The sequence below is a fragment of the Thermobia domestica genome, chromosome 3 (genome assembly GCF_964235325.1).
Source record: "Thermobia domestica chromosome 3, izTheDome1.hap1.1, whole genome shotgun sequence".
NCBI lineage: Eukaryota > Metazoa > Arthropoda > Insecta > Zygentoma > Lepismatidae > Thermobia > Thermobia domestica.
Genome location: NC_137456.1, coordinates 61,721,578 through 61,749,094, shown reverse-complemented (window position 1 = coordinate 61,749,094; position 27,517 = coordinate 61,721,578). Strand labels below are relative to the sequence as shown.

General features: G+C 34.1%; 2 protein-coding genes across 3 annotated transcripts in view; one reads left to right on the top strand and one right to left on the bottom strand.

Annotated features, from left to right (window-relative positions):
• The window catches only part of LOC145680436 (juvenile hormone epoxide hydrolase 1-like), a 31,662-nt gene extending 30,907 nt beyond the window's left edge, over positions 1 to 755 (bottom strand). The window contains exon 1 of the mRNA XM_081750966.1: positions 635 to 755. The gene's annotated coding sequence lies outside the window, so the exon portion shown is untranslated. The remainder of the gene's footprint in view (positions 1 to 634) is intronic.
• The window catches only part of LOC145680435 (juvenile hormone epoxide hydrolase 1-like), a 130,440-nt gene that overhangs the window by 15,527 nt on the left and 87,396 nt on the right, over positions 1 to 27,517 (top strand). The window lies entirely within an intron of this gene.

The window sequence follows — 27,517 nt, the reverse complement described above, 5'->3', positions numbered from 1 at the left end:
ACATCAATTAAGTACGTCCAAAGAAATTTTTACAACAAATATTTTATACACTGAAAAGTATTTTACAGCCAAATATTCTCATATCGAAATGGCCGTACACGGAAACATCCTCGACCCTAAAACATGGGACAGTTAAAATAAATCAGGTAAACCTAATGCGCCTTATGCAGAGTCGTTCTGACGCATCATTAGTGCCATACTAAAGAGTTCGACTAACATAATGGTTCTTGCAGTAGTCAGACCTTTAGTATGATGCCAATCATATGTCAAAACAACTCTGCATAAGGCCCAATATAACCTACATATTAAGAGATCTAACCATGCCTATAAACATAGGCGTAACTACACGAGGGTCAGGAAGCAGGGCTCTTAGAACAATATTGGCACCACTATAACACCTTTGGACCATAGGTATAATTTTTCAATTATCAGAAGTAAGAAGCCACGCTGCCTCCTAGTAAAATATCCCAGTTACGGCAATGCATTGGGGTAAAAAGCTTCGAAAATACAAATGTGTTCATATTTTTTAACATGGATGTACAATACAGATGCATAGGAAATAACATGACTGAATACTTGCAAATATGGGCTAAACATAACATGAGCAGATTATATTCATTCAACATGTACTCACCGATTTTTCATTCTTGTATTTCTTCTACTTCGCTCCGATTTTTCCGTTATTACCTACTACATTATCATAATTTCTAATAAATGTTGACTTACGCACTTGCAACTCGCGATATAACTGCACAGGAAACACGTGAAAGTTCTATGAACTCTGTGTAGTGTGCTGTGTACGCCTCAGACGTGTGTGATTAGAATTATAAAGCTAAATGAACTTTCAAACATATAACTGTAAAAATGCCAGCGGCAAGACAGCTTTCAAGGTGGTTTTGTACTTTTTTTTTAAATCATTATAGAATAAACTACCACACAAGCAACAAAACAATTGAAATTTCTTGAATGGAGTAATAAGATGATTTACGAATAAAACATTCACTTCCGGAGCAAGATTCGAAGCTTCGAATCCTGGTCGTGCATTACACGATTTGTGGTGCACATAATAATATAATCTCAAAGTAGATTGTTACAAGGAAATGGTTCCAACCTCACAAGTCCGAATTGAACGAAATTTCGTCTAGATACTAATTTGAGGTCGGTGAATAACGTGGGAATAGTCATTCGATTCGCTTTTGCGTACTTTACGAGGTATACAGGGTGACGCAAAACACAATGCAACATAAGACTACTATGTAATCCCAGTCCAAATTGGACGAAATTTCGTATAGATACTAATTTGAGGTCGGTGAATAACGTGGGAATAGTCATTCGATTCGCTTTTGCGTACTTTACGAGGTATACAGGGTGACGCAAAACAATGCAACATAAGACTACTATGTAATTCCAGTCCAAATTGGACGAAATTTCGTATAGATGCTAATTTGAGGTCGGTGAATAACGTGGGAATAGTCATTCGATTCGCATTTGCGTACTTTACGAGATATACAGGGTGATCCAAAACACAATGCAACATAAGACAACTATATAATCCGAGTCCGAATTGGACAAATTTCATATAGGTACTATTTGAGATCAAGGAATAACGTGAGAATAGTCATTCGATTCGCTTTTGAATACTTTGCTAGATATACAGGCTGATGCAAAAGTAAAATAACATAGAAGCATTCTGTAATACACCGGTATAGAACGATGAAAGCCCACACGTGGATACCAAAATGAATATGCGGAATCTTATGGCGATAATGAGGAAAGCAGTGGCGTCACAGGAAAATCTCCCGTTGAATAAACGTGTCACACATGAAAATGAAAGGAGAAACCGTGTTCGATGTTGAGATCCAGGAAAGAAGTACGAGTCTTTGAGGACACTTGTCCCTGAAATAGCATTGTTTACCAATTGCAGTAGCATCTTGGAAGGTCAATATTAGAAAGGAAACTAGTTACATTAAGGACACGATTTTACATATGTTTCCAAGAACCGAAAGAAGAGTTCGGACCTAAAATTAAACAAGCTCTAGACAGACACCTTGCATTTAACCTTGTCACTGATGCTAACAAGTCGGGAAAACTCACGAAACTACATGTAAAAACATAACTGATGAGCGTGTTCATTCCTGATGGTACGGATGACACGTTACTGCTATTAGATTTCTGGAGTGGACAGACTGATCATGATATTTTTAACGACTCCCAAATACAGCAGATGTTAAACAAAAAGACGCTTCGAACACAAATAATTCCTCCCAAGACTACGAGATTTGTGTAGCCACTTGACGTTTACTTTTTCCGGTAGTAGAAACTTGCCATTCGGAGAATTGAAGACACAAGATTATACTTGAAAATAGTACAGAAAAGTTACATGATAAAGTCTTTATAATGAAATTACATTCCGTGGTCTATCATCAATTCTGTTCCCCTGCACTGCAAGACATGTTAGTGTATGCGTGGCGCAAGGCTGGATATGTAACAAAAGAACTGAACAGTGGTTTCCGAAATATTCTTTAAACTCTATTTCAAGTTGACGATGATATGTATGTGCAACAGAAGATTGTGAGGCAGCAGCATTTCTTACCTGCACGTACTGTTCCATGGCTTTTTGTCCAACTCACTTCGTTTGCAACCCACACTACCATCGATAGGGTATGTATCGTTTTAACTTCCATTCAATATATTTTAACTGTAGTTTCTTTCCTTTGTGTGCTAATATGACATGCATTAGGGTAAAGCGTAGATCTTCAGCACTTGCTTCTTAATTGTCTTATGTTGCATTCTGCTTTAGATCATCCTATATACATCATAAAGCACACAAAAGCGAATTGAACCACTATTCCCACGTTATTCACCGACCTCAAATTAGTATCTATACGAAATTTCGTCCAACATGGACTCGGATTACATAGTAGTCTTATGTCGTATTGTGTTTTTCATCACCTTGTATATTTCGTAAAGTATGCAAAAGCGAATCCAATGACTACTTCCACATTATTCCCCGACCTCAAATTAGTATTGACACACAAACATAGTCAACGTCTTGCGAATGAAATCAGAAAAATAAACCCACTGCTGAACAAGACTGCACTTATTTAATATAAAAACACATTTACACGTGACGTTTCGATCTTCTAGCCAAGATCCTCATGAGTGTACGTCTGATGAGGATTTTGGCTAGAAGATCGAAACGTCACATGTAAATGTGTTTTTATATTAAATAAGTGCAGTCTTGTTCAGCAGTGTGTTTATTTTTCAAATTAGTATCTATACGAAATTTCGTCCAACATGGACTCAGATTACTTAGTTGTCTTATGTTGCATTCTGTTTTGCATCACCCTATATATCTCGCAAAGTACGCAAAAGCGAATCGAATGACTATTCCCACGTCATTCACCGACTTCAAATTAGTATCTATACGAAATTTCGTCGAATTCAGACTTGTCAGGTTGGGATCATTTCCTTGTTAGCTTGTATCACTTGCCCAATATATTCATTTACAATCATCACCGACAACTTTAGTCAGCAATGAATAACAGTGGAATGTTGAAAAACCTAAGTATTATTTTCATCAATACATGCACGAGAAATAATGGAAAAGGGGGATGTAACAAAACGCTCAAGGATGATAAATGGCAAATCTCTCATCCCCGGTCTAGTGGTTAAAGTGTGTATCTTCCATACTCGAGGTTCTGGGTTTAATTTCCGGAGGGCGCTGTTGTGATACAGATTCACTTTTTTCTTTCTATGCCCTCCCCCCACTGTTGATAAAAGACGTAAAGAATAAGTAATAATATCACGTGTTACCATACAAAGGAGTTTGTCCCATAACATATCTGGATACTGTACATATGGAACTTATACAGGGTGCGGCAGAACCGGCTAAACAGTTTCTATTGATTACCGCGAGAGCTGTGGTGCAGGTAGGCAGTTGCACGTGGTCTGCCTTTGTTCAGTCGTTGACCCCATTTCAGTAGCTAATATGGTCTGGACTTAGTCTCGGTCTCGTCTCGGTATCGTCTCGAATTATCGAGACGAGACCGAGACGGCCTTTTATATACCGAGACGAGACCGAGACCGAGACGGCCTTTTATCTACCGAGACGAGACCGAGACCGAGACGGAGCTCTATAAATCGAGACGAGACTTAGGTGAGTCTCGAAAGTCTCGGTCTCGTCTCGAATATTGATATAGAAAACTATTAAGATTGACCTTTACTCAAAATTGCTTTCGTTCCTGTATTAGGTATATGGGAACAGTTGACTAATGTTCAGTGGCGTATTTAGGGGATGGCTATCGGACTGAAGCCCCTCCCGAAATAGATTTGTGATCAGTTTTTCGCATTGCACGTACAATAAAAATATTTCTTACTCGTTCTCAAGCCTCTCCCGAAACAAAATCCACTGCTGGTGTGTATAGTCATCTCTATCTCTCTCTCCTTCTCTCAACACACACACACACACACACTCACACACACATTTATACACACACACACACACACACACACATATATATATATATATATATATACAGTGAAACCTGTCTTCAGCGGAATCGAGCGGGACTCGTAAAAATTTCCGTTAAAGACAGGTTTCCGCTTAATGGAGATAGACCTCTGCGTTAAAAAAATATATATGCTTATAACGGACATAATGAGAAAATATATTGATGTACGCAACTTGTTCAATTACAGTACTTTTTCCTTCTACGGATTAATACCCCCCCCCCCAAAAAAAAAAACTTAAGATAAACACAAAATATGCTGTGTATACTTTCCTTTATTTTTCCCAATATTCAAGCAGGATTTTTGCATACATTGCTACTACTTGGCTGCGGTATACTTCAGGACACAGAAAAGCTTTCCCTGGAATTTTGAAAGTCCTCTGAACTCTTTCCTCCTTGTTTTCACGACACGTGATGGAGATATATAACTTCTGCTTTACCTCAATTTCTTTTTTCCAGAACTTTGTTTTGTCAGATTTTTTTTTTTTTTTTTTTTTTTTTTTTTTTTTTTTTTTGCTGTCGCTAGTTGCTACAGAAGCGGAACAGAAGTACGCCTACAAAGAAGACTGGCAGCTGACATGCTACGTAGGACTAGCGAAAAATTGTGGGAGCTGAATATGAGTAGTGATTGACGAAGGTTAACACTGCCTATAAAGATTTAACAAAAGAACGAAGTATTTATCGCAGACAGTATATGTTTACCCTCTCACAGGATGTTTAAAAATTTTCTAAACGATGTAGTCTGAAACTCAGAATTTTCCGTTAAAGGTTTATTTTGCTTTCCGTTGTCCGCATAACACAGTTTCCGCTTAATGAAGGGACTTTTACATGTCTTTTACTCCAAAATCCATGGGACCATGAAATATTTCCCTTTAAGACAGTTTTCCGTTTAATAAAGGGTCCGTTGAAGGCAGGTTTTACTGTATATAGATAGATAGATAGATAGATAGATAGATAGATAGATAGATAGATAGATAGATAGATAGATAGATAGATAGATAGATATTACCAGCGGATCGAGGGTGGACATTTTATCCAGTGTAAAGAAAGAAGTAGGATTGAAGCCCATTTTATACAGTGTATAGCTGAGCGTCAGAGGGAGGTATAACCCCTTTAACACCCCTTAGATCCTCGCCTGTATATCATATCTAATATAAGTAAAAGGAAGAGTTTGTTTGTCTGTGTGCCTGCTTGCCTGTCTTTCTGATTGCCTGTGCGCAGCCTGGGGACCAGACGAGAGTCCAAGAGTTACGAAATTTGGGTGACTAGTATCATGTCCAATGCGTCAGACCAAGAAGAAGCGTTTTTTTTTTTTTTTTTTTTTAATTTTGAATCAGGAGGCGTTTACCGGGACATGTAAAAGTAGTAGAAAATGACCGATATTAGTGTCGAATACATAGTTTTCGCAGTCGCTGAGATCAATGATGATACTTCCATTAGCGATTACTTTCAAATTCAGCTATCAGTACATGCGGGCCGGGGTTCACCTGCTGGGGAGGGGGTACCGAGACATGTAAAAATAATACAAAATGACCGATATTAGTGTCAAATACATAGTTTTCTCGGTTGCTGAGATAGTGATACTCCCACAGGCCTTGACTTCCAAATACTGGTCCCATGCGAAAAATGGGTATTTCATCTAGTAATAGTGATATATATTAAAAATGCTGATTTTTTTTTAACATGTTGTGTGAAATATGGAAGGGGAAATTCTTCTAGATACTCTGCGATACCACTAGATAAACAAGCAATGTTGCCAACGCAACATAAAGTTGTAATTTCTCAAATTGCACTGCGTTTGATATTACATATTTCTGTTCAGTTAATTTAGTTTAGTGCGTGGGTTTTCTCGGGATTCTCCCGTTTCCTCCCACTTTCTTCATTCCACCATTTCATTCATCTCTCATCATCACAGTATTCTTTAGCCTAACCGGCATAACAGTGGGACGTAAAACTCAAAAATTTCATTTCATTTTTTAATTGAGTTTAATGCCTCTTTCAGCAGCGAGGTTACATGAGACTGAACCTACTGATTAAGGTTGAATCTAAACCACATGAGCTCCCGCCAGGAATCTAACCCGGGTCTCTCACGCCATAGGCTAACTGCTTAGCCACGAAAGAGCTCTACATATTTCTAATTTAGATATTAAATAAAACCACAAAAGCACATATATTATTCAGTGTAACAAAGGACAATACATATCACTAACATCAACATTTTGGAGATCTCTAATAACTCAAATGGCAGGAACATTATAACATTAGTGTTCAGTAGTTTTAATTACAAAAAGTCGCAGTTACATTATTTTAAGCAGTGTTGCGAACTTAAATAAATTGCTAAATATTATTATAAATATAGTACAAATAACGTAACTAAAGTGCAAAATATTTTAAAATTACTCGTAATTTGTTTTATGGTGCAAGAATGTTTTCAGAACACGATGTTTTTCATAGTCTTTGGACTACTTATAATGTTAATGTCAAAGTTTTCGTTCCAGCAATACATGTAAAAGCAAATTGTAACTGAAATTAAACGTAACTGACAACTTTTCAGTAGCATTAGTTGTTCTCCCTAAGCCTTAGGCCTGTTTTTTTTTTTTTTTTTTTTAAGATTAAAACACTGCTTTATTAAAATTTTAATTACGCCCTAACTGCATTTCATTTATTATAGTTTGACCACCGACCTTGATCCATACCATATAGCTATATGCAATTATTCAAGGACTTACAGTTAGTAATACACATTGTGTTGATTTTTGGTTTGTTTTGTTTTAGTTTAACGTCTCACAGTTATGCTAGGGCGGCTAAAGGAGACGTGGAGTTACTGATTATAGTGGAATCCGAAAAACTTCAGTCGTTGAACATTACCGCCACCGGGAATCGAACTCGGGACTATGCGAACCAAAATCAAGCGTACTAGCCATTACAGCAAATGGGGGTTCTTACATTGTGTTGATTTAAATAATTGAGTCAGTGTTGTCAGATCCGAAAATCAAAAAGTAGTGTCTGTGCTCCAAAAGTACAGGATATGAACTATTTGTAGCCCAAATATATAGAAATGAATTATTTGGCAACTAATGACTGGTACTAATGAAATAATGTTTAAAATAGACCGGAAAATGTGATGAGCATATTGCAAGACGAAATTATGATCGATAGACGAAAACAATTTTAGATTGGATACCACGTGACAAAAACAGCCTAGGAAATGTCCGCATACAAGAAATTCTGGCAAAATCAGGAACCACTGGGGAGTAACCTGGAAAAGAATTACCCAAGATAGATAGTTGATAATGCTTGATTATGATGATGGCGATGATATATCGAGACCTCAGAGGTAAACTAAACCACGACATAATTTCGTATTATATATACTGTGTAAATTTACTAGGTAATGTAGGGTAAAATTGGATCCAAAATTTAACGAAAGACATACAGCGAAAAAAATATTTTTGACTATTTAATACTTCATGTTGCTGCAAAAATTACGAAAATGAATACAAAAGAAAACTAGAAAGTTAAGAATCACTTGTTTTGGCGAGAGAGAGAAAATAGATACAGCTAGCTTGAATTACGTATATACTTACATAATAGGGGAAGGTCGTCTGGTATCGGACACCTTAGCTTTTTTTAGTCTGTCAGGCTGAAAAATACCTATATCCAATTACTTAATGCACAAAACGATACCTTGGTATCTTATACAGAACATGCTAAAAGTGATTTGACAGGTAGAAGCTAATAATATTTATTTTTGTAAAAAATCAAAGATAATAGAAATTAGCGTCCTTAAAAAGTGGAGGGTGGTATCGGACAAACATAAAACTATAGATAATCGCTCTTTTGAGGTAATTTAATAAACCAATTACTTATAGAACCACTTACAATTGCTAGCTGTTTACTTACAGGAGTTCTTATACACAAAACACAGTTTTATTAGGCTTTGAAACAGTCTAAAATAAAAGTAAAACACAAATTTCAAACTTCTTAGTCTCATCTCCACTTATTTTTTTTATTGTAATACAAATCACAATGATAAAACAGTTTGTCATCAACATTGGTATATTGTTCATGGACCCAGTCTTTATATACGTTACACTACATCCAATCTTCATCAAAACACTTCCCACAGATTATGCTGTTTAGTTTTTCAACAAGTTTGTAAGTTAGTTTTAATAATTCTGGTTTGCTTAGTGGCATTAGTTGACTATCCAAAGCCTTTACATGACTGTATAGTGTTTCCTCTTGGTCGCGATCAAACGTTCTACTAAACGTGCCTTTGTTATCCGAGAAGCAAGGCTTCTTTTCCTTTCAACAGTTTTTCTCTTTTTTTGACACAATCTTCTAATGTACTCTTAGGAACACTAAATCTAAAACCGGCTACACGTAGTGCCATTTATTTGGAAATAATTTTATCCATGGCCAACCTTATATTTTCTTCATCCCAATTGCCATGTACTTTCCCAATGGTTTCCTGAAAAAGCCAGAAACGTCATGTTTATTTACCAATGTAATGTCTTATACCACCCGATTCCACTTTGTCCGATACCAGCCGAATGACTTGCAACGTATGAATGGCTATCTACCGGATTGTAACAACACGAATGCAACTATACTCCTAAATTATAATATATACATCCTAATAAATGTTTTGATAACAATAATATATCAAAACACTTATTTTGTAATAAGTTATAGCCACATAAATCTATCTCCATGCACCTGATCACTTGCAAAAATACAAAAACCTTGAAGCACGAGACACACCGTTCATGGGACAAATCTACTATGGTGTGGGCTTGGTTAATTCATTCCGATCAACTCACTGTAAGCTTATTAGGTGCTGTCCTAAGCGGGAAATAACGAAAACTGCTTTTGTCCGATACCACCCGCTGTCCGATACCGGACGACCTTCCCCTATGTATGTTCATGTTTCGCAAGTAATTTTCAATCAATATAAAATTTCAACGTAATGAACGCACGATCGGTTTTCTCGAATAAAGATCACATGCACCGCTAAGAGCTCAGGAATAAGCTTAATCTATGTTACGGCAGTGGATATACGTATGCGTATGTAATGCATTACAACTTTAGGAACTTGTATAAGAAACAATCCCAGCCCTCACCAAGTGAACTTTGTGGTGGACAAACACCGTGTGCGTGGGTTTTCTCGGGGTTCTCCCGTTTCCTCCCACTTTCTTCATTCCACCATTTCATTCATTTCTCATCTTCACCGTCTCCTTTAGCCTAACCGGCATAACCGTGGGACGTAAAACTCAAAGATTTCATTTTGTATAAGGAACAGAATGTACTTAAATTTAGGCACGAACTATGCGAAACATCTGACTTTGAATCTAACTTGTTTCGTGATGCAACCCGAGACCACACATAGCAAAGATGAGTGCAGTAGCTCCCACCACAAAGTACAGGAATTTCGTGTTATAAGGTGTCAATTAAACACGTAGATGTGAAACGGTAATAAAGCATTTGATCAATTTTAAACAAAATATATTGTAGTAATAATTTACCCTATTTGTTCAGATAATGAAAGTTATATTATGTTTTTAAAATGACAGTCAAAACAGAATGTATTGGATAATAAATGAGAAATTGTAAAATTTCAATTTCGGTACGATTAAATACATTCATGCTGCTATGTGTTGCGTTATCCGTTAGAATGTATTGAACAATTCTTATTCTAAGAAAAGAAATAAACTACTGTATAGTACTGAAGTTAATTTAATAGAGTTTAATTGTATAGGCAGTACTGAGGCCATATGAGAAAGTCTTTTGCTGAAAGTGAAAAATGGGTTACTATTAGAATTTTATCCCAGATATGATATACCCACTGATGATTGAACCTGGAACACACACATGGAAGGCATCAGCGGTAGCAAATTAGCTCTGAAGAAGTACACCATACTATAATTCTAAGTCAAGGATAAGGCCAAAAATAGGAAGCAGAAACGACAGACTTTACAATAAAAAAATTTTGACAATTTTAATTTCATCTATTTATTTCGAGACTTTCGAGACGAGACCGAGACGAGACCGAGATTTGGCCCTCGAGACCGAGACCGAGATCGAGACAAGCATTTGTTGACCGAGACGAGACCGAGACGGCAATTTTTGACTCGAGACGAGACCGAGACAGATATTTTTAAACCGAGACGAGACCGAGACTGCACAAAGTCTCGTCTCGTCTCGTCTCGATACCATCCCTAGTCTGGACCGGTGCACATCATGGTTTTGCCGTTCGCGCTTATTATGAAAACAACAGATCTGTGATCGCTACACAATGATCTTTGAGGGGTGATGTCGAGTGGCCTGCGCGATCACCAGATTTAGCATTTGTGACTACTTTCTTTGGGGATATCTGAAGGAAAAGGTTTTCAAAAACCCGCCCTCACATCCTACCAGAGTTAAAACAGTGGATATTGACTAAGTGAATGCCATACCCCGCGATATGTGTGCAAGAACTGCTCGAAACTTCAGGGATCTTCTACAACAATGTATTGATGCTAACGGCCGCCATCTTGAGGACATTATTTTCAAAACTAAATTAATATAAAATGGTATATTGTACTAATTTAGAAAATAAAAACATTTTTTCTCTATATATCCAGATTTACTTTTTATTGCTCCTTAAAACTGCTTGGTTGGTTCTACCGCACCCTGTATATAGCGTTGGCCTATACACATTATAATAAAAGAGAGAATTGTAATTTTTGTCTAAATTAAGAAAACTAGATCAAAAATAAGAAAAGTATGTAAAGGTGGGGACTGTTTATGAATTATATACCGGCCTAATGTTCTTCTAATAAAGTGCCCTTGGCTGCTTGAAGAAGACCTGGGATCGCTTCCCAAGGGAAGTACATAGATTTCATTAGTACCATTCAACCTCAGCAGCATGTTTATCAAATAACCTGTTACCAGACTTGCTATAAGTATTAGTGTGTCATTATCTTAACCTGTTCATCGCCTTTGAGGTACAATCTTTGAAATCTCTAGAATTGTTCAAATGTCTTTGGCAATGATCCGTTCCTCCATACAATAAACAATGTTGTACTGGCAACTATGCTAGCCCGCCTATATATATATATATATATATATATATATATATATATATATATATATATATATATATATATATATAAGACCTTCAAAGATACTATAAAAACTTGCAAGAACTAAATGAGTTACAATTAGTTGTGGTATATTATAGGAAACAAAAATGCAATTGTTTGACATTACTAGGTTATAATATGTGTGGGAGTTATTCAATTATATAGTAGATAAATGATAATGATACTAACAGAGAACAGAATTCAATTTTAAGTGATCGTGTATTCTCCTTTCTACTACTCTAGTGTAAAAAGGCATGAAATCTAAATAGTCTTTCTTCTTTCCCTAACATTTAATAAATATTAAAGTGTTTGGAGTATTTATCAGTTTTCAATCAACAAATATTGGTGTTGATTGTGAAACTACTGAATTCGATAGTGAAATTACTTGAATATAGGAGTTAGTCTTGTATGCATAGTAGAAGCATATTCCCAGATAGGAAGTAAAAACGTACCGCAATTCTAAGTATTAGACATATCTGAATTATCAATGTTTATTTGGCACATATTAAAGATGTACGAATCCAGAATTTTTATTTTTCGGATCCCGGAAAGTAAAACCGAGAAATTCAGGAATTCGGAAAAATTTCGCATCTCGGAAAAAATCCCAAATTCGGAAAAATTCTGAAATTTAGACAAACTCTGAATTCGGAAAATCAGTTTTTTTTTTCATATAGAGTCTGTACAGTATGGAAATAAATTATCTTTTTGATCAGAATAAAAGCTGCCAAATATTATTGGCAACAAACGACATATAGTAAGTCCGGTAGAGATACCCCTTTTTTCTGAATCCAATTGCGCATGTAGAGCATGTTTTTCTGTACGAAGTCCAAGAAAGGACTTTCTGTAACCATAACTAAAGGATCAAAAAAATATCTATTTCTACCCGAAACTTAAGGTTGAAAAAATGGCTGACTGGTCCATCTATCCCACAGTAGTACGGGTTAGATGGAATATGCACTGTGAAATTGATGACCATATGCAGGACCTAAATAATAAATAAATACATAATTTGAAACAGTTTTGTCTTTAAATACATTATATTAATAAAGTAGATAGATATTATACAGCTACCAAGTTTTTACTGAAATCTAATACTGATCTCATATAATCTAATACTGATCTCATATAATCTAATACTGATTAAACCAGGGGTGCCCACAAAGGGGGGCTATGACGCAAACTGCGTCATAGAAATATTGGGGGGATAAAAATCTGTATAAATATGTTTGAGGGGGTGTAAAAATTAATCGAAAAGAAGATTTTTTCATGGAAGAACACCTACGAATAGACAATTGGGGGTGTGTGTCATGGACATAAGGGGGGGGGGGCAACACTGGATTAAACTAATATGTAAGACAGAAACATAGAAAATCTAAAAGTGAACTTGATTTTAACATGGGATCTAGAAAAGAAACATTTGTAAATAGCATGAATACATAAGTATCATGTTTTAAAAAGAAAAATGAGTGCCAGTTGTAACACTAAAGGATAACTCATACATTGCACCGTACATTGCATATTGTTTTGTATATTTGAAAACTTTGCCACGGAAATTAAAACATTCTGATATTTCCTATGTGGTCCATCTCTCCCACAATGACAGTGATTCATCTATCCCAAGAAGGAGAAATAAGAAGGGTGGTTTACTTGTCGTAGGTTTTGAAAGCGGGAAACGTCATTGCTTTCATTAACACATTCTTTTATGACGAAATGTGCTAGTAAAAAAACAAATCCGAGGAAATCTACATCAAGAACGTTAAATAGTGCTTTCAATGAAATATGGTAAATAAAGTTTTCATCTACCTAAAATAAAAAAAAATCTTGTGCACTAAAGAAATGTGTGGATTTCTGCTTCAGGAAAACACACGGGGCCTTATGCAGATTCGTTCTAACGCGTGATTAGTACCATACTAAAAAAGTTCGACTAACATGTTTCTTGCAGTAGTCAGGCCTTTAGTATGATGCTAATCATACGTCAAAACGACTCTGCATATTGTTTACGGTGTCTAGCATACGCATATCATGACACTACACCAATATTCGCGCTGCACTGTGGTGGACAGTTTACGAATTATGGCCCTGGTTCGTCTCAACCAGGGGGTACATCTCTACCTTACATTTTAGTGCCTTTAAAAAAAGATTAGTTTTTAACTATTTTTCTCGAAAAACTGTGCATCGAAATTTACCTTCCAACGTGTCATTTTGTTCAGGTTGATGTCTATCGATTGAAATATGCATCATCATTTGTACAATATGATAATTAAATGAAAATTAAAGTTTAAGAGTTAATAATAATTTCGGCCTATTTCATTAACTATACCAGGGGCGGATCCAGACCGACTTCTGGGGGGCGATGGATTGTCATACTGCTGCTTTTAAGTGCTCCAAACCTTGGGATGGGTTTTATTTATATATATAAAATAAGGAAGTTTCCTCTTCTGGGGGGCAATCGCATCGATCGCCCCCCCTGGATCCGCCCCTGAACTATATTATGTACTGTCATCTTGTTAGTGTCATAATGAAGAGCTTAATGAGAGTGTGTTTCCATATCAGTTTCACTTCACTAAGTAGCATGGTTCTCGTATAGCATCAATGTTTAGATTTACAAAGAAATTCGTTTGTCTCCATTTTCTCAAAAAAAACTATGCACGACCTTCCACATTCATTCGTATCATTTTGTTCAGCTGTGTGTGATCTATCGATTGGTACACGTCCCATCTTTGGACTATTTTTTCTTTCTTTCTTTTTCTTTTTCTTTTCTTTCTTTCTTTTTTCTTTTCTTTTCTTTCTTTTTTTTTTGTTAAACGCTCAAATATTTTAGAATTTCCTAAAATAGAATAGAAGTTACTTGAAACAGAAACTGCAAACTATTGACGACATATTTATTAATCTTGAATTTCTTAGCTGGACGGGGGTGGAAAGAGTGTCATAATTATTAAGTTCATCGGTAATTGCATTTGTACTTTAGTTTTCCATAATAGACATACTGTATCTTCTGCTACTCCATGTTGGAAAGTTTTAAAGTCATGGTTGATACGTATGGCAACACTAGGAGAAAGGAAAGCGTGCGAAAAAGCGAATACACTATCGGTAATACGAGTTAGTTTTTGAGACAATGAGCATTCTTAATAATTTCACCATGATTGTCTGTATAGAAATTAAACGTGGAAATATTTGATATTCCGACGATTCCTCTCTTCTCTTCATAATGAAGTCTTAGGACTATCATACAAAACAGCTATAATACACAATCTGACATTCCTCATTCAAAAAAAAAAAAAAAAATGTGTGTGGGCCCACAAGTCATGAAGCCCACTAAACTTGAAATTTTTTTTAAAAAAATCTCATTCTACTTTAAAAATTTACTATTTTCTTATCACTTACCACTTACAGAACAAAGTTTATTGTAAACCTCAACTGTACTTCTAATTATCCAGGTGAAACTTTTTATGGTGCGTTGTGTAGGCCAAGGAGGAGGTTTTCAGATAGTGGTTTGTTCGAATGTAGCCAACAAGAGGGAAATAATAGAGGGGAAAAGGATTTTCACCTAAAATCAGGAATTTTGGCTGCAAACACTGCGACCAGACAGACGCAAACTACCTTTAAATAAACATTGGTAAACCACTAATACATCCTAAGAGTATCATGGAGATATGTAAGAAACAAAGGTTCTAATTACACAAATAGACGGTAAACAGAAAAGTAGGGAAAAACTAGAAAAATCAAGGGTTGGAACCTAAATATGAATTTTTCGTGCGCCCCCTAATTACCTCATTGTAACAATCTGTACCCGCTTTTGTTCAGTAAGGACCAATGTTCGACTGGCGTAATTTGACTTGTGCTCGGACATATAAGTACGGATTTATAAACAAAATTTCGAAGTTTTTACCAAATTTAGGTAAATTTTAATTTCCCTAGTAGGCAACACTGCGCGTGGACCGGCCCAATTGATTAGGTATCCATTCGAGGTATCTACCTGACAAGTCTTAAGGAGATCTCTCTATAACGAAGAAAGCTACAGGGAAAAAAGAAAGAAAATTCGAAATTCGAAAATTCTCGAATTTTTTACTTTAGGCTGAAATTTGAGAAGGAAATTCGACACCCAGAAGAAAAAGAAACTAATACGATAAACTATGGTCCAACTATATTTGGCCAAAAAATATCCCGATACCTTAATTAGTGTCCACACAGGAGCGGATTAAAATAGTGACACACACGTGTGTGCCACTTTGGTCACCTGCGTCCACGAGAGTTTAATGATATGATAGAAGGTATGATACGCGATAAAAAGATAGTCCTTGAAGAATGCTATGAAGGATAGACTCTACTAAAGAGGGAAGGAATATCTTCAAGAGTCTTTCAAAGACCGTAGGTCAAGAAGGCTTCTCAATCGTTGGTATGTGGCTTATATTTAAGATGATGGGCTGATTAGATAGGTAAGCATCTACATTTAAAAAAAATATATATACTGATCTTCCGATTTATCAGTACGATTCCATTCCATCTCGCCTAATCCCACTTCGCCTAACGATTTATTGGCCACTCACGTCTTCAAGATAAAAATGACTGCCATTCCTATCTTGCCTGCTCCCCTCGCCTAAAATGGCGGTAACATGCAAGGAGGGAATTTCTGCACTAAAGAGGGAATCCCTGTAATACCGCTTTAACCAGATGTTTCAATCAATATTGGTAATCTCTGTCAACTACAATATAACTATATAATAAGTAATATACAACAAGAAAGCATAGAGGGGAGATGATTTAGTGAATTTTCACTTTTGGTTTGCTTTGGGAGTATTGGAAGGTGATTAGCAGACAGGAGCTAATCAGAAACAGGATAGAAATATACAGGGTGTTTTAAATATCGACAATGTTTGGGAGCTGGTTCCTAATACCAAGATGAGACAAAATGTATAGACCAACCTGGGTGCACAAATGCTTTCTTTCGGCGCTATGACCAGCAAAAAATCTGTCGGAAAAATGAAAAAAAAAAAAAAAAAAACCAGCTATAACTCGAGAACAGAATGTCGGATCGAAGTAGAGGGAAAGGGAATGTCTATTATTTTCGCCGTAGTTTCCATTAATACACAATTTCATGTGGTACAGGGACGGCGCAAGGGTCATAACAAATAAATTGAAGAATTCCTGGGATATTTTATCGAACGTTGACTAAGACAAATTAACTACAATTAAATACGATATTTCAACTAACAAAAGTCTTAGAACGTCATCCAAGTTACAAGAACATTGTTAGAATTCGAAAAAGGAATCGAATATGTGTGTTAGTATCTTTCGAAAGGAAAGATACTAATACACATTTGTCTCAGTACAGAATTGGCTATCGAGGAAGAACTGAAATTATATGAAGTCCGTAACCTTTAAATGTTATGCCTTGTAGGCTAATGAAGACAGAGATCACTCATGACTGTGTGGGTAGCGTACGCGACTTTGGCATAGCAAACGTAGCTCCGATTCCTGGCGGGAGCGCAAGCGGTTCGGATCTCACGTTAATGAGTAGTTCCATGTCTCATACAACTTTGCTACCAAAGGAGTGCTAACTCAAATCCAATCCAATAATAGAGACAAATAATAGATGGAAGCTAATTATTGGGAAATAATGAGAATGTACATGAAAACAGGATAATCCTGAGAAAACTTATGGTTACAATGGTATCCACCCCAAATTTTATAGTCTGGGAACGAACGAGGTCCATCCCGCAACAGAAGTAAGCGCTCTATCTCTAAGCCACCATGCCCCTACTTTGGAAAAGCACTATGATTCTGACAGAAGTGTTGGTCTAGTAAATATTGTGTGATAAACCAATATATAAGAAGTACAAACGATCAAAATGTGGAATTCGTAGAGTTTCCTTCATTCGGAAACGGTAAGTACGTTTTTCTAAGTCAGTTATTCTTAACTGTTTGACCGCGTCTCTCAGGGATTACGGGAGGCACAATGACTCAGTGGTAAACAGCTTGTTTTGTGGTACGTGGGTCCCTGATTCGATTCCCAGCGAAGTAACTTCGTGGTGTCCACCAACGTATCATGTGTGGGTTTTCTTGGGATACTCCAATTTCCTTCCACATTCTCATTCTACCATATCTTCCATCATCATTCACTTGCCTTAATCATTGTCTCCCTTAGTCTAAAGAGCATAATTGTGGATCATTAAAACTGAAACATTTCATTTTATTTTTCAGGGGTTGCTTATACCCTACAGTTTGTTAAAGGGTCACCGTTAAGATACAGTAGTTTTCAGTACGTTGTATTGTTGTTGCTATTCTTTGTAAGGAAGAAAGAGTCTATGGGGCTTATAATTTACGAAAGGCTGAGAACTACAGTTGTAGGTTGATTGTAATTAATGTTAAAGGAACGAACTAAATTCGATTTGTGAGTCTTTCAGCATTATTGGTCGTATTATGGACAAGAAATAGTTTAGACAATTTTCTATTTTGGAGGAACGGGGAAAATAATTCTACAATGACTGAGTAAAGAGGCCCATAGCCAGGAGGAAAAAAACGTAGTGGCAGGATAGTGCGCCGAAAAATAACACAGGTTACTTCAATTCATATTCGATAAGGTCTAGACATTAGTGAGAATATGTATTGAGCACCCCTCATATTAGGATATTCACATTACGATTAAATAGGCGTTTCAAGGTCATTTCTACAAGAACTACGTACTCAACAATAGTGAACTACATTGCATCCATTGCTTCATTAACTCTTTCTTAACCTATAAAATATTAGTGAACATATTTTAAATTCGAATGAAATTGATACAGGAACTCACTGAAAGATTCTTAACAGTGAACGCCAGTTTTAATTAATTGAGTGGGGGTAAGCGGGGGGACAGAAAAAACTAGGATACAGCAAATTTTTGTGTACGAAAAGGGTAATTTTATATTACTTTACCTATATCATAATCCAATTTGTGTGCGAGGGGCCGGAGTCGTCACCGTGGACGGACGCTCGTACTTCTATTCCCCTCTGGTGTTATCACTGATTCCTAACTTTTACATAATTCGGGGTATCACAAACATATTAGGGCATGAAAAGTGGAAGGGCACCACGAACGAAACGTGTGTATGAAACTTCTACTAGCAGAACGTATTAGAGTAAGACGGAAAAGACAGTCAGGTAACATATGTAATAAAGTTAGAAATTCGTATGATAGTAAGTTCAATAATGAATTAGCTCAGGAATGAAAACACACTAAGGGTATATTTTAAAATTTAAGAAATGAGAGAGAAAACGAAAACAAAGAAAGGTAAAAGAGAGATTAAAGTAATGGATTGGTTATAAAATACAAAGCATTCTTAATAATTGCTGTGCACTCCCAAAATTTGAAATTCAGGGTAGGCGGTAGGAAGGCGGATGACCTCTAACCAGACATCCCTCTCTAGGGGTAATCATATAAAACTCTAGATTGCACCTTGTCACGTAGTTTTCTTCCTTTCTTTTCGGATTCGTGGTTGTGAATATATGACGTTTTCCGTCGGTGTATTCTTTCTGACACACCCTGCATTTAATGTAAATTATGCATCATTGACAATGACATTTGGATCTTGACTTGTTAATCTTTCTCACGTTGCAGCATACACAATATCTTAAATTTATAAGCAGAGAGGGGGAAATTCGCCGTCCTGTTCCCCCGTTCTAGAAACGCTCTTGTCTAGCTCTGTCCTATGAAACTCAAGCCCACACTACACCTTTTCACGTGGTTTTTGGTTCATTTATTTCGGACTTTTCGCTACGAAGTTGCTGAGCAAAAATGAACCTCTTTGAAAATGAACTTGGATCCTTGTGCTCTGAACGACCCATATCTAAAAGTATTTTTACAAAACTCTAAGTTGGAGCCAAATTTATCTTGCAACCCAAGTTTGTTCGATAAGTATAAAATTAGATTCTTTGGTTTACTCGAAATGGTGTCCTTTTTTCTTCCTTAAAACTCATGTTAAACGATTCCAAGTTGTACGAAGACTGAGAACCAACATGTACAGTATGTATTAACAAATGTATGCGATATTTTAATTTCAGAACCACAATTTAGTAAAGAGCCCTTTGTCTTCTGAATACAACATAAAAACTTGTTTCAATGACAATTCTTTTATTTATTGTTTAATATCATTTCTACAAGTAGTCCAACCTTCGACTACAACACTTTCTTCCAAATTAACTGATAAGCATTTAAGCAATACAATAGACGATAAAGAAAAACAATGGAGAAAGAGATGAAATAAATTGTGGATCACCACATCGACCTACAGTAGCCAAGAGAAATCAAAACATTCACACGGGAACAGTGTTGTCACAGTCCTAGCTCTGGAATGGGCTGAAAAATAGTATCAAATTAATACAAAAAGGGCTGAATTCATTATTTTATCACAGTGTAATACATGGCTCTTTAATACCAAACTAAAAAAAAACTTTAATACCAAACTCTAGAACACTCGGCTCCCTTTTTCCAAGAGTCCAAATCAAGAAATTGCTCTTTTTAAAAATTACTTTTTAAAAGCATCCTAATGTGAAAACCCCGAACAATTGTGGAAGTAAATGAAACTTTTCTCGCACGTAGGAAGTATAACAGCCCACAAATTAAAAGGGAAAACAGTTATCATCTTCGATATGTACTGTAACGAAACCAAACGCGCCTCTATTTCAAAGTGACCAATAATCCAGAACGGTATTATGGCCATATACGAAAAAATATATAAAATGAGGAACAAATCAATCAATCATGAGATGTGGAAAAGTCTTACTGACACTTTTGAAAATGTGCCAAGTATCTGTTAAATGGTGTTGAATTGGATAGAATTGTGCCAACTTTTTTCACAAAAGGGGCTGAAAATGCCAGTGTGGTACCAACGGACCGATGAATGACAAAAAGGGCTGTAATTGATAATTGTACCAAGTGTGGCAACACTGTACGGGAAGAAAATAGTCTTCTGAACGGGATCACTTTTTGGTAATTTTCTTTCTCTGGCAGATTTTTTTTACAAAAATTAAATAAAATAAACATATGTTTAAAACAAGCCTTAAAAATACACGTATTTAAAACAAAATGTTTAAAACGTATATAAAATTTGTTTTAAACAAAATCAATTGTTTAAAACAAGTTTTAACCATTTGTTTTAAACATTTTGTCTTAAACAAAACAACCCTGATACAAAGTACGAAGAACATTTACAAAATAGAATTTTGAGTTTTGTAAAACAAAAGTAGTAAAAATTATAAATAAAATTATATTGCACTTCACAAAAGAATTTTATTAAGTTAAACAGTCTTCTCTGGATTTTCACAAGCTGAAAAAGCAAATCTCTAAAAATATTAGGAATTATACAAAAACGTTTTGTGATAATAGCACTGATAATATCAATTGTTTCTTTCTTACCAGAACATTGAATAATGCACATGAAAATTCAATTCTTCAATTGCAAGATTATGATTACTTTTATATATATACCAAAGAGTTAATCTAATGTTTTATATATACAGTAATATGTCGTATATACACCAAAAAGCTAATGTTTTTATATATACAGTAATACGCATGGCATTACAGCACATTTCACAGTTCAAGGTGCTACAATAATGCTTCAAATATATAGCAATTACTAAAACATTCTTTACAAGGCAATTTATATTATGGCATCCAATTAAAAAATGAAATCTTTGAGTTTTACGTCCCACGGTTATGCCGGTTAGGGTAAAGGAGACGGTGATAATGAGACATGAGTGAAATGGTGGAATGAAGAAAGTGGGAGGAAACGGGAGAACCCCGAGAAAACCTACGCACACGGTGTTTGTTCACCACAAAGTTCACTTGGCGTGAGCAAGGTTTGAACCCGGGACCCCAAGCACCAGAGGTGAACGCTCTACCACTGAGCCACCGCGGCCCCCGGCACCCAATTAAGTACACCTCTTAATACACAATATTCATTAATGTTAAAGGAATCAGAATAATGATCTCTCACACACAATTTTTATGCATTTTTATTTATCCTAAAAAAAACTTGAATTTCGTCCAAATATTCGTTATCAATTGTAGGTTTTTTTTATCCAAGATTAAAACGATACACAAGCGTTGTATTCGTTCGTACTGGCTTCAGGTTTAAGAAAATTCTATAAGCATAAATAAGTTGAGTTCCTTGATTAAGGAATTCCACTAATTGGCTCTTTTCAGCATCAAATTTAGATAAATATTTATGTAGTTTCACTTTTATTATAAAGAGCATGTCCAACACAGTACTGGAAGACATGTTTGATATTTTTTTTTAGTTTTTCAACACAGAAAACACTGAATTTCCTGCGACTGCATAGTTTATTTTAATTTTTCTATTTACAGAGTTCGGTAAGAGATTAACTTTTGAAGAGAAATTTCATCAGGGTAATGATATTTTCCACTAAATGAAGACTAAATTAGTTTCTTTTGAATTATATAATAAAAATTCATTTAATTTCAAACTCTTTTTAGTTAAAATACAAGTTTGAATATCTATATATTTATTTTCTTATGAAACATATAGTTCGGTATCCCTTGATAACACGTAATCGGTGCAAGAGTCCTCTTGACTAAACCTTTAGCTATAAATGAATCACTTCAGTTTTACAAGTTTTTACATGCACAGACACGCTACAAACTTACATTGATGGCTTTGTACAGAAATATTCTACATAATTTTACATGAACACATACACATTTGTGTAAAGTTAGAAATTCAGTATACGCAAAACTAAAGCGCAATAAACTGTGTGATAACTTATATATGTATCATGATCAAAAACGCCAATAGATTATACAAATAATATATAAGCCATTTTTGTATACAAATATATTTTATTTGTATACAAAAATGGCTTATATATAAATTAAAATTATATTCAATAAATATGATCCTAGTATCATCGGCATTGTGTATAATTTTAAAAAAATATTTCTTACGTGAATTATTATAGCAGTTCGAATGTTCACATTCTTTGCGAGTAATTACTTTGTTAAGAGCAAGTTTATCTTTACATTAATTTTATTTAGATCCGTAATAATTTACGAACAACTTACAATACTCACACATGAGTCTTTATATATTCTAATTAATGGATTACAGGTTTCTTTATGTGTTAATATGATCAAAGCACATTCTTAATTTTTATTATACATTCATGCATTTCCAATTCTTCAGAATTCATAAAACATCGATTACAAATTAAGATAAAAATATAATAAAGGTTTATTTGGTTCGTATAATTAGGATGTTTCTTTACAGCTTACATAAATACATGTATTTGTACAAAGGCAATTCATTTTTATGAAAAATTACGCAATAAGTATCTGACGCGAAAATTCTAATTCACAGGTTCTTTAATATCTCGTAAAATAACTCTTTAATATCTCGTAATAGTACTTACATACAAAATTTCACGATTCATATGATATACAGAACTGTACACAAGTATTGGGCTAAAACATATAAACACCAACTAACAAACTGTTTAAAAATGACAAACTAATCCTTGTAAATGTACATGCTGGCGTCTTTATGTAGTATGTTAACTACTGACTGTATGGGTACGGGCATAGTTTTCAAAATATTTGTTCGTACGAGACGTGCTACAATTTATGTGCAAAATTTTAAACTATGACTTATCGTGTATACAGAGTGGGCACAAAGTCACTACTCTAACAAATATTCCTTCACATATTGTGGAAATCAAATTTGTGGGTAACATTAAGTTACATTATGCAATCTGTAAACTTGAATAGATTTAATTTCACGTTGTTTAGCGCTTATTTAGCAGCGAGACTATATGACACGTAGACCTATAACTTGACGTGAATCCGAATCACATGAGCTCCCACCGCGAATTGAACCCGTGTCTTCAAAGCGAAAGATGCGTACGCTTACCGCTTCACCATGGGAGCTCTTAATTATCTCAAAACAAGAATAATGAAATTAATACTAATCGTTAAGCATGTTGTTCTTAATTACTACATTAAACGTAAACAATTCTTAGAATATATGTTGAATAATTACCACGATAAAATTAATTTATAAATATAAAACAAATATCAAATATATATGTATTTTATTACCAAGTGTGCACATATATTTAAGCATTTAGTTCATCACTTTACCATTTCCTTTTACCCTTATTTAAGAAACTGTTTACTAATTTACAAAAAAACTTATCTAAACATATCATATCCCCATATACTATAAATTGGCAATTTCACAAAAGATTTTTCACGTTTGTTTTCAAATGTTGAAATTTCTCAGCGTACTTCTGTCACTAAGTATTTATAATGCATGTGCTTTTATTCCATCAAAATCATGCACAGCATACTCATGTAGTTTCACGTTCGTATCCATGAGTACTCCACTACACAAAGTTGTCCTATCCGTAATCCGTTCTATAAAACATTACTAGGTACATTCTAATGCAACTTTTATCGGTATACATTGTCATTCGTACATATCACCGTGTAGACAATGAAATGGATTTTCTTTTTATCGTTCCAAGATTATGCCCTCTACGCTAAGGGAGAAGATGATAAGAACAAGTGATGGAAGAATTGGTGGGATGAAAGTGGGAAAAAACGTAAGTAACGCGAGAAAAAGATATCATCAGTAGATAATTTAACATTTTCATTTATTTGCAGTTTGTTTCCTCCTATCATTAAATGGCTAATTATAAGATTTGTTAGAATTCCCAAAAATAAAAAAAAAAACTTTTCACCAACTATTTCAACGTCTTTGATAACTGATGGAAAATTATAGTGGAAATATAAGCTTATATCCAGCGTAACGTGTTTAAATGTTATCCAATATCAAAGTAAAACTTAGCGGCAATGTAAAATGAAGGAACAAAGACATTCCTAAGGCCGTACTCTAGCGTTCTTTAGTTACATATTTGCAAGTCAACCAAATAATTATTATCTTTCTTCTCTAAGTTGTTTCAAATATTTCTTTATGGCATTTAACTATTTCGAACCTAAGTTTAAATGTTTTCAAACAATGCTGTCCTACGAGTAATTTATTCATTACATTGCAATTCTTTAGTGTATCAAATGGCTTCTACCCTTATTTTCCGAACTTGTAGTTTCCTTATCGTCAATTTTATTAGGAAAATTAAAGCTACGATCGAAATAAATTTGAATTGATCATGCTAATAATACGAAGGATAGTAAGTTACAAAAGAAAACATTTCAGTAAAATGATATTTGAAAATTGTCGAAGTAAGATTTAAAAATGTTCAATCTGAGAAACAAAATACAGAATTCTTAAACTAAAATACTAGACAGAAACTAAAAAGCAATATGCAAATACTACCTGATGCGTTTTAAAATTCAAACTGTAAAAAGTAATATGTAACACAATGAAAATGTTAAATGTAAAAATTAAACCTTAATGTACCAAAAGTAAATCTAACATACAAAATAAACACATTAAATACAGAAAGTAACACGTTAAACGCAGAAACTAAAATATGAAATACAAAACGTAAAATGTAACAAAATAAAAATCTTAAATGTAGAAAGTAAAACGAATAACACAGGCTAAAATGTAACACAAAACTGAAAATCTTACACGCAAAGGCGATAATACAAAATGCAGAAACTAGAATAAAATTTTCAAAAATCAAATATAGTGTGTCAAAACAAAATGTTAAATGGATAGACTAAATTACAAAATGCAAAACCTAAAATGCTATATGCAAAATTAGAATACAAAAATGAAAATGTTAAATGAAAAAGTAAATGCGTTACTATTAACAATTTAACAACGATTAATACATATTAGGAAAATAAGAAAATAAAACTTGAGAAAATAAAAAACATCTAAATTCAAAATTGCGAAAATAAAATTACAAAATACACTTAATAATTATGTAAAAACGAATAATACATTTGTATAACAGAAACAAAAATATCAAAAAACTTTTAATGTTAAAACCAAAAGTAAAAATGTAATTTAATTATTTCCGCGCCCGTTATTTAAAATTTAGTGATTGAACTTAAATCGTTAATTGTGAAGTATTATATATAAAACGTAAATTATTAAAAATGTTAGTATCCAAAATAAGTTTAGTTGTATATCGACTTCAAACAATTTAAACGTATATAAACGTTTACACATATAAAAGTGTATAATATCGTAATATCGTAAACATATATAAAAGTGTATACTATTTTTAAATAAATATTTGTTATTCTGCAATAACTAACCCAAAGATCTCTATACTATGAAAAGAAGTGTTAAACATTTGTTAAAATGGGGAAAATTTCAGTTCTTGATATCGTGATCATAAGATTTATGCTATAGAGAATTTACCTATAGATGTTACAGAGTATCTGCTTCATTTATAATAAATTTAAATACTTTTACTGGATCGTATTGGGATCACCGTCCATTACATTAATGACGATCAATGCGAATATTATTTTGACTGTTTAGCAAATTCAATATCAAATGAAATCGAAGATCGTCTTAGTAACAATACCAAGATTTACTTCGAAAATACTCAACAAAACACAAGATCAAAAAGGAACATTATGTTGATATTTACTCCTATTGTTCATCATATTGATGAAAAAATTCAAAAATGTCGAAACTTTCACGAAGAAAAATCTTAAGATGGTTGTATATAACAATCAAAAAGATTGAGAAAAATCCAAATAATTATAAACTTTATTCTACAAGTAAATATATTTTATTTATTTAGAAAGATAATTTCCAAAGAAACAAATCTTATTTATTTCATTTATCTATAAAATCGAATAATTTTTAATGATTATGCCTCAATGCCTCAATGTGATATAAATTACATATTTGTAAAAATTAATTTCATACAAAGTACATTTTAAAACCATGCATGCACAGTATCTTTGAAACACAAAATAATGTAATTATTAGGTAACTAGGAAAATTCACTTGAGGTAGTGAATTTCTTTTAAAAAACATGTATTTCAATCACGTAAGTATGAATGTAATATTAACACTTCTGTATGTCCACATTTCTAGCAGTTTTGAATTATTTTAGATACTCAAATTATTATTTTCACTTTAAAAAGTTTATAATTCATTTCAGTTTAATGAAGAGCAGTTTACTTATTTTCGACGTCGATAAATCTAAAAACACATTTTATTTATGAATATAGGTGCTTAGTATATATTAAATTATCTTTCTTCAACAATATATTGCAACTTTATAATTCGGGGCATAAAAACAAGTATCTACAATCAATACTAAATATCTCACGTAGATGATCACAATGCCTATCTGTTTGGAAAAAGTATAACGAATTTCTTCTCTTACACTGCGAAACATTAATTCGCGTCTTGCTGTACTTTTCAACATTTCAGATTGATTACAACTATCCTAATTTCTGTTTAATTGTTTAATGTAACAACAGAAAAATATTGTTTCAATTTTTCAATGTATTTTTGAACTGTGTATTCTCATTTTTACACGGTAACCTTGGATATACCAATATATTTCCGACGGTGTAGATTTTGGGATCACCGACACTAATACCGGTACTGCGTTAATGTATCCTTCCTTCCATCAGAAACAACAGCAATTTCTTCTGACAAAGATCTACAACTTCCATAAACTTCTTCCCTCTCCGCAGAGCATGTGCGGTACAAGTTTACGTTTTAACTTATATATATCTGAAGAATGTGAATAATCAACTTTATTTTCTTAACTACGGCCATTTTGCTATTAGTATTCTTACTAAACTGTTGGTTCTCCATTATGAACTGGTCTATACACTATTACTGGCCTATTATGTATTTAAGCAGTTTAAAATGAAATGAACATTTATGATATGCTTATACTTTTACATTGTCGTTCACACACACGCAATTTGATTAAACA